Genomic DNA, 16,792 nt, shown 5'->3' with positions numbered 1-16,792 from the left:
CTTCGGCCTGCTGAATTAAGACACAAGATTTTTTAAAAATACGTAAAAAGTAAATCCGTAAAGAATTTGTTGGTATCCATAAATATGGTAAAATACTTCAAAAAATAACTGTATATTTAGGCCCGGTGCACACATCCGACTTTTGCAGTTACGACACCCGTTGCGGTGTCGTACCTATTCAATGCACACTACATACGACACCGGCGTGGTTGCGGAGTCGGATCAATTCACTAGTTCACACTGCCAGTGTGTGTGTGTGCGATCGGCGCTCGATATTATTATATATTTATTGGCGATGAGGCTTTTTCCCTCTCACCAAATATTATGAGGCCATTCAGCGGCAAAGTTTTGTCAGAAAAAAAAAGGATATTCAATTATAGATTGTCACGTGCCCGAAGAAATGTCGAAAGTACTTTTGGAATACTATCTAATAAATGGAAAATTTTCCAGAAACCTATAAATGTTAATTTAGATTTGGCCATTCTTCTTATCAAAACTTGCTGTTCCCTTCATAATTTTGTAAGAGTTAGAGATGGAATCAATATTCATGAAGCATTGAGTGTGGAAGATATCATTGATATCGTCCAACGTAACCATACACAAAGAGGACCGAATCAAGCAATTCAAGCTAGAAATGAGCTAGCAGATTATTTTGTATCTGAGGTTGGCAGTGTTCCTTGGCAAAACAAATATATTTAAGTTATTTGACTTTTTTCACATAATATTTTCATACTATGCTAGTTAAAACCAATATTATATTACCGATACATTTTGAAAATATACATGAATTGTACAAACAACAGATAGTTGTCCATGCTGCTCTTTTCTTTGTCCTATCATGGTAATTTTCATCACCCACATTCCATATTTCTGGATATTTCTTAATTTCTTCAATGAATAGCTCAATATCCAATTCCCTCGCCGCCATTTTGTGCGAACTCACGACAAACGTCGTATGTGTGCGCGGGCCAATTTGGAATAGAGTACTGAGAGATCGCATCTACGACTGCGGCACAGTTGCGGCCTAGAGGGACATGCTACCAAAAAACGACCGTAGGCTGGCAGTTACGACGTCGCAACAGCACGGCGGGTAGTGTGCATGCTCCCATTTGATTCTTTGTACCACAGGCCGCAAGTACGACACGACGACGGTGTCGTAACTACAATTCCTGAGGTTAAAGGAAACACTTTTTTTCTTCACCATTTTTTTCTGATTCGGCTCGGTTGAAAAGATACAGGCTGTTGAAAATCCATTGAAAAATGTGATTTTTAGTTATATCTCGCAAATGGAATGGAATCGAAGAAAATGATTCTCGGAATATAATTTTTTATGGATGTGATGAATCTTTTTAAAACATAAAATTCCATCAAAGTCCAGTCAATTCCAGAATGCCCGCTATACTAAGTGGGAAGAAAAATCGAATCGGAAATAAGTCTTCCCTTTTTTTTTGACCTCAGGAATTTTTGAAATATAATATAATAATATATAAGTCAATGACTCACCCTGCATATTCCACAAAGTTCCAATCGATTTCAAACCGGAAATAAAGTATCGGATTTCCCAAATTCGTTGTCTAGTGAGGGTATCTCGGAACGTCTTCGAGTTAGAAAAAAAAAGAATGGCACACAAAATAGCAACCCCGTCTATAAGAGAAAATTGGAAAATGGCGTAAAAAGTTTTCATAACTTCTTTATTACTGATTATTATTACTAATGATTATAATTGAGTATTGTAGGAAGAAACTTATAAAAGAAGCATTTGAGAAACTAACTGATGCCATTATTTTTCCAGAATGGATGCAACCATGAAAGAAATCTATGGAAGATATGAAGTGTGTAGAATAAGATAAGGAAAAAGTTTTGTATTTTTACATTTTTTAGGAACTACTGAAAAATCATTTGGATTTGGATCTCAATAATCTTCTTCGACGGTCTGGTGTCGAATTGCTCACGGTTATGTAGATGTAGGTGCTTTCGAAAAAATTATTCTGTTATCAATATAGGCAATTTTTCATAAATTATCAATCATTAATTCCGAATTTGTAACCATTAATCCATGTTTATATTAATTTCGTTGAAAAAATCTTCTAAGTATCTGACTTTACGAAAAACCAGTATAAAGAACTTTTGGAATCAGTCTCTTTCCATTCAAATCAACGTGATGTAATCAACTTCATTCCTCTCGGAGAAAATCCATAATTTATTTTCATAAGCAACTTAGGGAGTGTAAAGAAACTTAGCAGGTTATTAATTATTCATGGTTGTACGTTTTCGCTTGCTTAGTTTTCATTATTTGATATTAGGAGTGGCGTCATAATTAGTTTTCATTGAGATTGAAATGAATCCCTGAATCAGTATATGGGATTACATTATTAGGTACTAATTCAGGTGCATCATACGCTTTTCTTCGTCTTAACTGCATCATAACTACAATTACAGTGCTGAAATTCAGATAGGAGAATGTTGCTTCCATTTTTTGTTGACAAGTTAATAATAATAAACCTTTATTTCATATTGTAACATACAGTACATAAAGAATTACAAACGAATGACGCCAAAATAAAATAAATTTCTCACCTATGCCTATCCAAGTATTCATTCAAAGAATACGGTTCTAATTCTAACAAAAATTCTTTGATATTTTGGACATACACCCTGCAAGATCCAAAAACCTTTAAATGTTGAGGTAACTTATTAAATAATTTTTTGCACATATATTCTGGGTGTTTTTCTGTTAATTTGAGACGATGTAAAGGATAATGAAAGTCTCTGGATCTCACAGGGTATCTATCACTCACCTGTACAACATCAAATCTATTACGATTTTTAAACAAAAATTTCAATGATTCAAAAATATAAATTCCAATAACAGTTAATATTTCATTTTTCCTAAATACACCCCAACACGAATCACGATTTCCCATTTTGTACATAATTCTTTATACTCTTTTTTGAATAAGAAATATTTCATTTATACCTGAACTAGCCCCCCCAGAATATTATGACATAGCGAACTAGTGACTTAAAATTTGCAAAATAAACATTTGTGTAACATTCTCTTCCAACATACTTAACTAAGACTCTAATTCCAAAACAAACGGAACTCGACTTTTTAGTGAGCCACTCTATATGATGTGACCACTTCAGAAATTGATCAATAAATATTCCTAAAAATTTTGTACATTTTTCAAGAACAATTTTTTCATTTCCAATATCTATTTGGTTGAGTTTTTCTTTCCTACTCCTATTAGTTGTGAACGAAATGGCTGTTGTTTTATTACTGTTGAGGATGAGTTTATTCACAGTTAACCACTCCTTGACTTTAATATATATATCAGAAGCATTACCAACTACCCCCTGAACTGTTTCACCCCCAATCAGGATATTCGTATCATCAACAAAACCCACCAAATGTGATGAAAACATATCAAAGTTACCATACAAATCATTTATAAATAAAAGAAATAGCATGGGACCCAATACACTTCCCTGTGGCACTCCATGATGGCTCTGTAATATCGATTATTTGGCATGTATTACATTTTTCTTGATTATAACCCTCTGTTTTCTGTTCAGTAGATAAGATCTGAACCAGGAGATGGCATTACCTCTAATTCCCATTTTCTCCAGCTTCAGCAACAAGTATGATCTGGATAAACAATCATAGGCTCTTGTAAGATCGATGAACAGGGCTAGAGCTAGATTGTCCTGTTCAATTAGTTCATGTATCACTTTTGTGAACTCAAATATTGCAGTCTGTGTTGATCTGCCCTTTAGGTAACCATGTTGCGATGTTGAAAAAATGTTGCACTCTTCTATAAAACGCATTAATCTTCTGCACATAACATGCTCAAAAATTTTTGAGAAACTTGGCAAAATACTGATGGGACGGTGGGTATTTTCACAATTATTCATATAATTGAAATGGTTCTGAATCAAGAAAAACTCTCATTCGAATGCTGAATCAAAATTTTCACCAGAAGAGTTCAGAAAATCGGATTGGAAAGTAACAGAATCAAAACAAAAAGTTTTAATTTTTCGTTACCTTTTTTGAAAACTTTAAAACACAGTATTTCTTAATCTTCAGATTTCGCACGCTTTTCAGTTTATAGAACAAGGATTATGATGCAGGTATAATGAAAATATTTATAGATTTATAAGATATACAGGTGTTCTCAAATTGCAGGTAAAAGGAAAATGATAGAATTCATGGATAATTGGAAAAAAGTCTTATAAACATGGGCCGAGATATGGGCCAGCAAATGCTCTGTTTGAGAAGCAGTGTGTTTCTTCTACAAGAAACTACTTTTTGTAATGATTATATCAATTTATAAAATCTTTATTACTCTTGACTACAGATTAATAATGTAATATATTCGTGTACCCTAATATGAGGATACCGATATATTATTTTCAAGGTATATTAATATGAATATATTTCTAGAATAAAACTCAGCTCCTAATGACTCTAACATTTATTCTCGACTGACTACACGAATCCACGAATCGTCTCCGCAGAGATTGTCACACATGTTACAATTATAAAAAACTCTGCTTGCGCAGTAAATACAATTAACAATATTCATCATACATTACAGGTAAATAAGTAGCGAAACTTATAATTAATTTATTCATCACAGCTTACTAATTGGATCTTTATAATAATTTGGATTTACCTGAGGACTTATAGAGAAATGTTTGAATTTTTTATAGAAATCGGTAGCAGATATAACAAAATTACGAGAAACCAAAAAGAGTAGTTCTGAACCAAAGTTTCTTTTTATATTTTTCTAAATAACCAGTGATCCACCAAAAAGTGAGTGAATAAACAGGTACTGTTCCAGAAAAAACATCACCCTATAGTAAAGTCAAACTTAAACACCCTCTATCTCTATCTGGGCCCATGTTTATCTGATTTCGTTTCTCAAAATGATCCGAGGAGTTTGTTATTTTCGTTTGTAAGTACGTTAAATGTAGGAACATCATATTGAAATTTCTAGGCCAAAGGGTATTGCGGGATTTCTGGTACAACTGAACATAACTAAGTAATGATTTTTCAATATAACGGATATAAGTCATTTGAAAGGTATTTTTATACTGATTTCAGCACAGTAATTGTTTTTTCATTTTATGCATTAGTTCTCGAAATATTCCTAACTAAGTATTTGAAATTGAAGTAGTGTTTTCATGGCACTTGTAGTGTTTTGTGAAAAATCGACATTTTGAGCTTCAAAACAACCATGACTGTGGCTTCCTTCCTAACTAACTAACGCATGAATATTTCGAGAACTAATGCATAAAATGAAAAAACAATTAATGTGCTGAAATCAGTATAAAAATACCTTTAAATTGAGGTATCACTCACCCCATCTTCCCTATTCAAAAATTGGGGGTGGGGGTTGTAGCAGCAAGGGTTGAAGCGCTATGCGTCCGTAACCTACATCTTAAGTTGTCCCCCTCGAAACAGAAATCGACCTGTCCGAGCATTTCTATCGAAAAACTTTATTTCGTCTGTAATCTCGTCTGTTTCGTTTTCAAATGGCCACCCTGTATAATATATTTCGGTGATAAATAATTTATATGAACTTACGGTATCTCCACAAATGACATAGATTCATTGTCAACAAATTTTCAAATGGTAGTTAACGAACATTTGCTATTTATGAATAACTCTTACAAGACTTCAATAATTTATTCACTCAGAATATAGGATTTATTAATAACTAACAAACTAAGATAATTCTAGCGATCCAATCTGTGGAAAAGTTTAAGGACACATCCCTCAAAGAGAAGCCCATTTCCTTGAACTTTTCCTTTGATTCGAATTTCCTTTTTAAACATAAAATCTGTGTTACTATGGACTTATTGAACGCCGCTTAGCACATCTGTACTGAATTTTGGGTTTAGATCGTTTGTATAGTAGGTATATCCAAAGTTACTTGGAGGAAGCTGATTATTTCGATTATACAAGGGTTGTCCAATTTACCAGAAATTCCTTTTGGGCCAGTGAATTTATTGCCTTACAATACTTACAATAAACCCCGGTATTTAGCGGATCGCGGTATCCACACACAAAGGAACATCTATGGCCAAGCATTTTTATAGACTAGTTCAAGTGACTTTGGATATACCATACCTGCTTAGTTATTAGTGATGTTGGCAGAACTGTGGTTAGAGTCAACAGATGCATTCAAAATATTTGCAAATTATCTAACGACTCATATTGTATCATCTGACCAAGTTCTTAAAACTGAAGAACTTTCATAACTAAATTTAAAAATTAGAATAAAAAGTAACGCGTCGAATTGAGTAGGTACTTGATGCTGCTGTGAGGATTTGTAAATGAACTAAGGACCCAATTGGTTACTAGAAAAAAATAAAACTTTTTGAATCGCCTAGAATCTGTAACAATAAAAATCGGCACGAGATGAGAGAAAAAAATTCCTAATCATTTTGAGGGAATCTCCTTCCAGCATAAAAATTTGTATTAAACTTAGATCACTTTAAACTATAAATATTTTAGGGTGAATCTAGCTGAGAGAAAAATAAAGACTCCTGATCGGATCTGAAGCGGGGCAAGGAGAGCCATGGAATGAGAGGGCGCGTTAAAGCAGAAAGAGTGCATTTGAAGGGTGTACGGTCGCCATATTGGAAAACAAATTGCACGCGCTGTTCTTGACAGCCGCTAGATGTCTCAAAGAACGGACTCACAAAGCGGCTTCTGAAGCTGACAACTTCAACAAGTTCTAGTTGGCGGCGTGGCGGCAGCGTAGCGTTTGTTCGTTGCTGAAAAACAACTGCTCGACTTATTACGTCGCTTTCTAGATTGAAAGTCCGAAACACACTCCGTTACATACACTCGTAATTCATTTCCGAATTCAACTTATTATTTTCTCTCGAAGAAATCGATGGGGGCCAGATTGAGAACATATCCCGATGTGCCAGTTGCAGGAGCTCAGGGATTTTTCATTTGGTAAATCGAAGATCGTAGGCAAGAAGTAGGTTTTTAATTGTTGATTGAAAAATGTTCTCAACTGAATGTTAAGAAAGAAGTAATTGATGAATGAAGATTCTTTTTAGAAAAATTAAATTGAATTTGTTTCCATTATCCATTATCCATATCACCTATCTGGTGGAAAGACTCAAGGGTATGTTCCATACTTTCTACAATTTGAGATATGTTCTTTCGTTGGCTGGAATTATTAGAATTTATGAATCAATAGTGGTGTCAATTTTGAGATATGGAGTCGTGATATGGGGAAGTGTTCTAAATAGTCATTTAAAAAAAAATAGAAATCACACAAAACACCGTGTTGAAGATTATACGTAAGGTGGGAAGAAGATATAACACCAATAAATTGTATTCTGAAATCGGAGAACTTAATATTCGGCAAATATACATTTACGAGAACATCTTGAATCAGATTAAGAGGGAGAAGACAACGATTAATCACCCATACCCAACTAGATATGCTAGAAATCAAGCAATTATATTGCCACACTTTAAGAAAACACATGTTCTACGCAGTTCCTTAATCATGGTCCTAAGCTCTACAGCCATCTACCCATATATTTGAAAAGCAACATCAATACGAGGAGCAGGAAGTATAGAAGTGAGCTCAAAAGATATGTAATGGAGAATTCAGTCAAATTGTGTGGTATCCTCTGTGGGGGGTTATGGTCGGTATTTTTCACTTTTCGCATTTGACTTGTTGTGAAAAGATTCCTGGCCATGTCGGAGTTCACACTGAAAAGGAGATTATCCTAATGAGCACACTTTGTTATTAGACTTGTTTCACCTCTGGCGTCATCTTGGATAATAGTTATTAAGATATTGTTGTGTAAATATATGAATGTACAGAGAAGTAATGTATCGAATTTTATTCATGAAAATATTGAGGGCTCTATTGACATACAAGCTTGCTTAGGTCATAGAGTTTCTCATAGTTTTACCTGTGTTTTGAACATGTATTTTTGGGATGAATAAATTTATTATTATTATTATAGTGATATTGATTTGTATAGGTTGATTCTTCGGGAACATATATTGATTCCTCTACAGTCATTGTAATATACAAAGAAGAGAAGACAGGTCAAATGCAATTTAACACAAAAAAAAGAAAGATATTTCAACTTGATAAAATGCCTCTGCAATTTTGGAAATGTTCATCTAGGCTATATGGTTCACTTCAAAGAAGGAAATTGATTATTTCTTTTTTGAATATTTCAATGTTGCTTATAAGATGAAAGTTCTTGGGTAAGTTGTTGAAGATCTTCATAACTGTTCATTTGGGGTCCTCATTTAATTTCGTTCCATTCCCAAAAATGTTAAAGATCGCGGTAATAAAACCAATACATAAAAAAAATCATCCAACTGATATAAGCAATCACTTTGTTGAACAATTCTGCCAAGATCTTAGAGGAGATTATGTGTAATTGACTTCAAAGTTTTTCAAAAAGTTCAAAATATTCAGTGAACAACAGCATGGATTTATAGAACGGAAGAGTACGGAAACGGCTCTTCATATGTTGACGCGGTGATATACGAGGGCTTGGAGATGATAACATGCTTTTGGGTGTCTTCTTGGACTTCTCGAGGGCGTTCGATTCAGTTAACCACGTTCTTCTGGTCGAAAATCAAGAAGCATATGGCATCAGAGAAGACTAATTGACGCTTTCCAGAAGCTATTTACAAGAGCGTACTCAATATGTTTCAATAACAGTCGAAGGTCAAGAATATATATCGGAAATATCCAAGATCATTGAGGGTGTTCCCCAATGCCATCGATCAGTAAAAATTTTGTGAATTACGCCGATGATACTAACATCCTTCTTCGTGCGAAAGATCATAGAAATCTTCAGAACATTCTCAATACAGCTGCTACATGAATGAACCTTTCGTGTGAGTCACACAATTCAAAATTGAATACCGAGAAAACTGAGTTTATACTTTTCTCACATAAGCTGCAATAAGTGTGGTATCTGAGGGTTTACAATTTTTGGACGAAGAGATACAACTGAAATATAGTACCAAATTTTTGGGAGTTATTGTGGACCAACACCTTAATTGGTTTTGAACATATTCAACATCTTTGTAAATCGCTAAACAAAGTTTTATATACCTTGCGCGTCCTCAAGTCTGAATTTAATGTAAGTTTTTTGAAAACGATTTATTATTCAAACTTTCAGGCTCTCATGAGTTATGGACTGTTGATCTGGGGCAGTAGTCAGGAATCCAATTGTGTGTTCCGAATTCAAAAACTTGCCGTGAGGTGTATTTTCAACTTGAAGTTCCGAGAAACCTGTCAAGGCATTTTCAGAGAAAATAACATTCTCACTTTACCAGCTTTGTACATCTACAAGTGCTTACAGTGCATATTTAAGCAACCGGAATATTTCAGGAAGTTCAAAAAGATAGGTTGCCACAACACGAGACATAATTTTTTCTTTAATCCTCGGCATTATCTGGCATCTACTGAAAAATCTTCAACATATATGTGAATAAAACTATTCAATCTACTACCAATACACATAAGAGAAATAAGTGATTTCAAATTGTTCCGAACTGAGATCTACGGTTATTGCTTCATCAAGAACCTTATGACATTTCTGATTTCCTCTCAGGATTAAATTGATTAATTTCATTTGTATTTTGGTTTTTCTTTTGACGTTTCCCAATTTTATTGTATTTAAGAATATGGAATGATTTTTGACGAATAAAAATGTTTATTATTATTATTATTATTTTTGTTACCTATATAGAGGGGTGAACTAAAGGAAATGAAAAGTAAGGTTTTATTCGGAACATCGTGTGGAGTCAATCGTTTACAGGGGAGATTTTTCACGAAACTCAAATGGTGCCTCATTTTTTTAACATTTCCTTTTTTTATTTATTGCGATATCTCAACTTTGAGATAAATTATAGTACCTTCTTCAAATGCTACCATTGTTGAACGAGAAATTAATGTTTTGAATCGCAAAACTCTTAAAGTTACTTTCAATTGATACACTGTACCAAAAGTGTAGATACATTATTTTTAAAATTCCATGAAAAAGTTAATTGATGTATTTCAGTTATCATTTTTCAACCGATGAACTGAAAGATAAATACAATGAAGTTGTTTTTCATATCGATCAATTGTTTTCATTGAATCAAAGAAACAATTCCATTGAATCAATATCAATGAAACGTTCATCATTACAATGTTCTGTTCTTTATTCGGCCGGCTGTTATTTGTATCAATAATGAATTACTGTTCATGGAAATTGCTCGAAGTAGATAATGTACAATTTTCTACATCCAATGAAAATTTATTTCATACATAGGCGTACAACTTTGCTTCCGCCGTTTTTTTTCGAAAATCGAGGCTTTATTGTGAAAAACTGATGATACATTTATGATTCAAAGTATTGTCCATCGCTAGCCACTACTTTCTCCTATCTTTCGGGCAGCGTTCGAATGCTGCGTTGAAAAAACTGGTCATTTTATGAAGCGATTCACGAAACAATTTTTACTTCTTCATAAGACCGGAAGTGTTGGTCAGTCAGGCCGTGTGTCATTTATCGAAACAAGTGATAGTCCGAGGGATCAACGTCTGCAGAATACGGCGGATGGGTTAGTACCTCCCATTTCAACGTTTCCAAGTATGTCTAGCCCACTTTCGCAACATGGGGTCGAGCATTGTCATGCTGTAAAATCAGTTTATCATGTCTCTCATTGTATTGCGGCCGTTTGTCTTTCAATGCTCTGCTCAAACGCATTAATTGCTTTTGATGACGATCGCCTGTGATTGTTTCAATCAGTTTCAATAACTTATAATACACTACGCCGAACTGGTCCCCCCAAATACTGTGCATGATCTTGGAACCGTGAATATTCGGTTTGGCCGTCGACGTAGAAGAATGTCCAGGATATCCCCATGATTTTCTGCGTTTGGGATTACCGTAATGAACCAATTTTTCGTCTCCAGCCACAATGTGATACAGAAATCCCTTCCGCCTTTGTATTTCAAGCAAACAAATGCCGTTCAACATATCTCGACTTCACCTTGTACGGCACTCAATTTTCTTGTTTCTGAATAATTCCCATGACATTTTGACATGGCTTGTTGCGTCACTCCCAATGGTCTTGCCACTTCTTGTTGCGTTTGACACGAGTTTTGATCAAGTAATGCCTCCAATTCTGCATCTACTAAAACCATTTCTTTTCAACAGCCATGCTGATCTTCGACGTGAAAATCACCGTTCTTGATGCGTTGAAACCTCGGCACGTTCTTTCACTAATAGCGGCCTCATCATAGGTATTCGAGAGCATTCGATGAGCCTTAGTCGCAGATTTCTTCTTATTAAAGCAGAAAATTAAAACCTCCCCAAAATGACGAGAATTTGGCTCGTAAGCTGACATGGTTAATCGTGAATAACTTTATGATGCAGACACAAATCGACTATTATTTCGATGGCGTTATGTTTACAAAAACCCAAGTTGTACGACATCTACGATCTATTTATTTCGACTACCACTTACCGCTACAGCCATCCATTGCAAAATGGCGGAAGCAAAATTGTACAACAATATAATGAAAATTCCATTGATACAACGAAAACTTAACATCAATTTCGGAATCGTGAAATTGATGTAGACTGTGTAGAGGGAGACATAATATCAATAAATACCAATGAAATCCAGTTATCGTTGCCATTCTAACAACGCAATAATTGAAAATACGAAATGTTCAGAAAATATTCAAATTCGTATTAATACCTACAATTTGATTAATGAAAATTTTCATGTAAATTGCTGATTCAATATACTCAATTCTGAACTCAAATCTAAAATAAAAATATCTTGGTCTATAAAACAAGAAAACATAAAATATCGATACTTTCAACATTATTCAACAAAAATTCTATCCTTGTTATCTTCGATCCGCATTACAAATAACAGGGAAAATACTTTTTCGGCAACCGTCCGGGAAGTGCTCACTTCCCGGACGCTTTTTCTCTGAGAAAGTAGCATTTCCCGGCCTAGTCCGGAAAGTACGTACTTCCCGGACTAGGCCGGAAAAGAATCATAGAATCCATAGTAACCGAGATAACGGCTGACAGTTCATATGAAATTAGTTGTCAAAAATTTGCATGTTTTTTGATCGCAATCGCAATAAAATATCGAAAGCAGCAGCGATAGTGTTATTCTACATGGTTGCCGAAAAAATATTGTACGCAACACGACCGAAAATGGTTTTTATGGACTCACAGACTTCCAGGACTCGCTTACACTCGTCCTGGAATTTTGTCTATTCGTCCAAAAAAACCCTATTTTCCGGACTTGTTACGTAAATTACTATTCTCCGAAAGTATTCTGTTTTTTATTGGGTTATCGGATGGGAAAAAACTGATTATTTTTCTCGGTTGAATCCACATAGCTAACTTATTGATAAAGTGAATTATGCAAAACTCGTTTCATTCAAGAACTTTTTTACTTCCCCTCTGTTGTCAATTATTGATAAACAATATTTCATGTGCATATACAAGGCCTTGGCTTACCTAGCTAGACGAGCTCTAGAAAAATATTGCAGAGTTTGCGACCAATAATTATCCAATATAAATTTTTATATATCAGAAATATTCAACGAGAGAGATCATCTGATTGACTTCGATAATGTAGACAACTACAACAGATCATTTATATTGAGTAATCGGTAATCGTTTCAATATTGACTAAGTAAAAAAATGAAATGAATTCAATAAGAAATGATGAAAGATCATTGTTTTAAACCCCAATATGAGTATTTTCAACCCAAAATTATGATTAGCTATCCAGAAATATCTAATAGGTTGTTGCGGTGAAAAATCTATATATTTTGAGTTTTTATATACCAATTCCTGGTATTAATTTGACACAGTACCACATACAGACTGACCTAACTCCTTGGTTTGTTTTAGTTATTCTTAATTACAAGAATGTGTATACTGCAATAATTGTTTTTGCAATTGATTTCGGTTCCCTGACTTCAAGCTGATGGGTATTATTCGAATGTAGAATTTCAATAACGTATAGGATTTGATACAGTCTATTTGAATTCAGTGTAATTTCCAACAAACCATTCTTGGGATTAACTACCAATTTTGTTGAAGGACGTATGTACCTAACTATTCATTCACCTAAAATTAATCAACACTAATAAGAACTCATCTATAATGAAATAAAACAATAGATTGATGGAAATTTGTATCCATCAAGAAAGAATATGAGAATAATAATAGGTATTATTAATACATGATTATGGAGAGTAAACAAAACCAATAGTGCCAATAATCTAAGAGATCAAATTCAGAATATTTGATGGAATATATTGTTTCATATAAATATATGTAGGCTTGGTTAATCGATCGTCTAGAGGTATGATTCGATTACCTGGCCTTTGGTCTTTTTCTCCGTGACTTTGTTGGATTTGTAATAATTAAACTCTTTTCAATTATTTACATTTATTTACAAAGCCACACTTATACAGTACAAACTCAGTATTGAGAAGATCCTAATTACGTCTTAGTTAACAAGTTTCTCACTACGGTACTGAATTTCGTCTTTAACTCGTTTGTTGATTACTCGAAACGTCTTCGTTTATCACGTTTTCGTCGTACTTCAAGTTTTCGGTCATCTCGTCTCTAACTTGTTCGCGACTCGTCTCAATCTAATCCGCGAACCGTCTTTACGTCGTACGTCTTAAGTTGACCGACCGAACTTGACTCGTCTTAGACTTGCCTTCAACTGACTCTCTGACGATTGGAACTTACCCTGTCTCGAATATCAACCTCCCTTCTTTCGGCTTGACCATACCCTTAGGGAAAGTACCATCCCCTAGTCCAATAAGAATTTTGCCGTACCGCCCACAAAGATCTTCGCGGATTCCTGGAAATCGAATATTCTCGAAGGACTAGTACCTGATACACAGATGTAACACATCTGTTAATTCTTGATTAATTGATCTGATTTGTTTTCCTCTACGATTTCGTGCCAACATCTGTTCAACCGTCTTGTTCTCGAACTTTCCCAACCCCAGTAGGTATATCTCTTAAGTTTTACAACCGACATGACACATCTTCGACACCCCGAAGAATTACACATTCTTTTTACATTATATGTACAATAACAATTCGTTCCCTGTAAATTCATTGAAACTGTCATGCCCTCGACACTTGAAACTAATAGGTGTCCAAGCATCCGGTTGACCATCTCAATTATTTACAGGGAACAATAACTGGATCCTACATATATAGGTTGTTTCATGTAAGTACCTTTATGTTTTCAGTGTGAAGGCAGAAAAATTTGGATAGTCGGAATCAGTGTTGCATTTCATGAAAACCTTTCGATAGAAATAGTTCTTCAATGCTTGAATAGATTTTCATGAAAAATTCAAGGATTGAGTTTAGAAAAATGGCCAAAATTCAATCTCAGTCAATAATGAGCACGCATGCCCAGATTGAGAAAATTGTTGATTTTACATCTATTTGAAATCCCTCTACATAGATTATTTAGTACTTCAACTAAATTCTCTTTCAAATAAGTCGAATTTTATGTAGAATTGAATATCGAATTAATTTCAATTCATTGTGAATGTGGATCTGTTGATATCTTTATAATGGGCTATCTATTTTGCGCAACAATTAAATAAGTACATAAGTTCCAGGAACGTGCATTAAAATTTAATGCAATCATAAAAATTTTAATTCTCCAGTAGGAGCAGCCTATTGGTTACCTGACCGCTAAATGGGGGATTAAAATTTTCAATGTGGCATTAAATTTTAATGAACGTTGTTGTTGCATGGTTGTCAAATAAACAAATTTTGGGATTTCAGGTGTTGTTTCTTCAAAAGAAGATAATTCTATCAGCAGCATTGTGACGAATGCAATTAACTCAAATAATTACGCACAGGTAAATATTTCGTGAAATAAATACCCCTGTAATTTTTTTATGTTTATAGTAAATAAACATAAACATTATTACAACATTATTATTAACTAGAACTCAATATTACTCCAGGGCTCAAATATATAGCATATCACCTCGATATGAAACAGATCTATTTCAGGAATGTGACCCTGCATACGCGGGCATTGCTTTTTACACCAATATACCTTTCCGGGAGGGGAGCAATTCCTATGCCTTCAAGTCCAAACCTCAATCTCTATCACTCGCCAACCCGCATGGTAAGTGTAGCGTTGTAATTGCCAAAACCTCCAAACCATAGAAACGTCGATCCTTAAAACGAAAATATCCCAGTTGAGTAGAATCGGCAATTCAAAATCTCACACTGAATATTCAGCTGCTACAAGTATTTGGGGGGAGCAAATGTTCGAAACAAAAAACACTTCAGCAACAAACGCACAATGGAAAATTCTGTCAAATTCTGTCTTATACGCTACCTGTTGGCTACCTGCAACAAAAGAAGACTGAAAACTGTAGATCATTTGGAAGAATTTGAGCAAGAGCTCGCTAAATCGATGGGATATCGTTGGTTTCTGCGAAACAAGGTTGCCTGAAGAAAACTGTACTATTTTGCATTCAGGGCATACCAAATACCAAACAATATCCAGCCGTGTCATTTATATTGTTGTAAGACTGAACGAAATATATTCTACAGGTTATTCAAGTTTACACACCGACAACTAGCACCGGGGACGATAGAGCCCGTCAGATAAAAAAATCACACTTCTCAATAATGAATAATAAATATGATAACGCTTAGGTAGGGAATGCGAAAGCAAGATGTAGATGATTCTGATTTTGTTGGAAGATTTGGATTGGCCAAAGAAATCAAAGAGGTGAAACTTCATCAAACTACCTCAATAGGGAATGTTTACCTATACCTACTGTTTCAACATATTCTTCAAGAAATAACAAACACTAAAATTATGTCGTTTCCAACAACAGAAGAATCTGCAGGGATAAAGCGGTGCTGAACAGATTTGATACCGGATAGACAGTTGGGTGAAAAGAAAGTTTGTGATCGATACAAGAGACTAGAGCAGAGGTGAGAAAGCTTTTCCGAAAAAAAAAGCTACCCTACCCATGACATAATTCAACAAAAGAAAATTGAATATCAAGTATCCTTACAACAGAAGCAGATATTGATGCTGGGCAGCTCAGAATTGACGATCTAGCAGCCAAAGTAGTGAGGGCAGTGGGAACATATAAAGAATATCTGCTCGAAGACACAGGATGAATAAGATTCGAAGTTGAGTCCAGACACACTAATTTTATTAGAAAAGAAACCATATGAAATTGACAAAACAACCAAAAAATGAAAAACTTATAAATAACCAAGTAAAAAGAGCAAACCGAAGTACAACACACATAACTAAATTACACGATACACGCAATAAAATGTACAAAATAAAGATAACATAATTCAATTTTTAGAATCCTTCGACACCAACTTGAACTCTTTTAAACCACTGCTCCTCACAGAAAAAATATATGTGTCTAATACTCTTTGCACTGAACCCAATAAAGGAATTCAATATCATCACGCCATTTATCTCTTATAACTTGTGAACAATTGAGCTTATAAGGTCGCAATTTTCACACAATTAAGTTCCTCAAAAATTGAACCCGAAAATGTGCCGCTATTCATTTTTCCAGCTCAAATGGATTCCGAGATATTCTCACTAGACAAAGAATTTGGGACACCCAATACATCCCCCTGCATAGAAGAAAAATCCTTAATATTGAATGGTTTTCCAATAAGACGCTACATTTTGAATAAACTACAATCTGGACAGCTAACACTA

Source organism: Harmonia axyridis, chromosome 1 (genome assembly GCF_914767665.1).
Source record: "Harmonia axyridis chromosome 1, icHarAxyr1.1, whole genome shotgun sequence".
Classification (NCBI taxonomy): Eukaryota; Metazoa; Arthropoda; class Insecta; order Coleoptera; family Coccinellidae; genus Harmonia; species Harmonia axyridis.
This window is presented reverse-complemented; position numbering follows the sequence as displayed.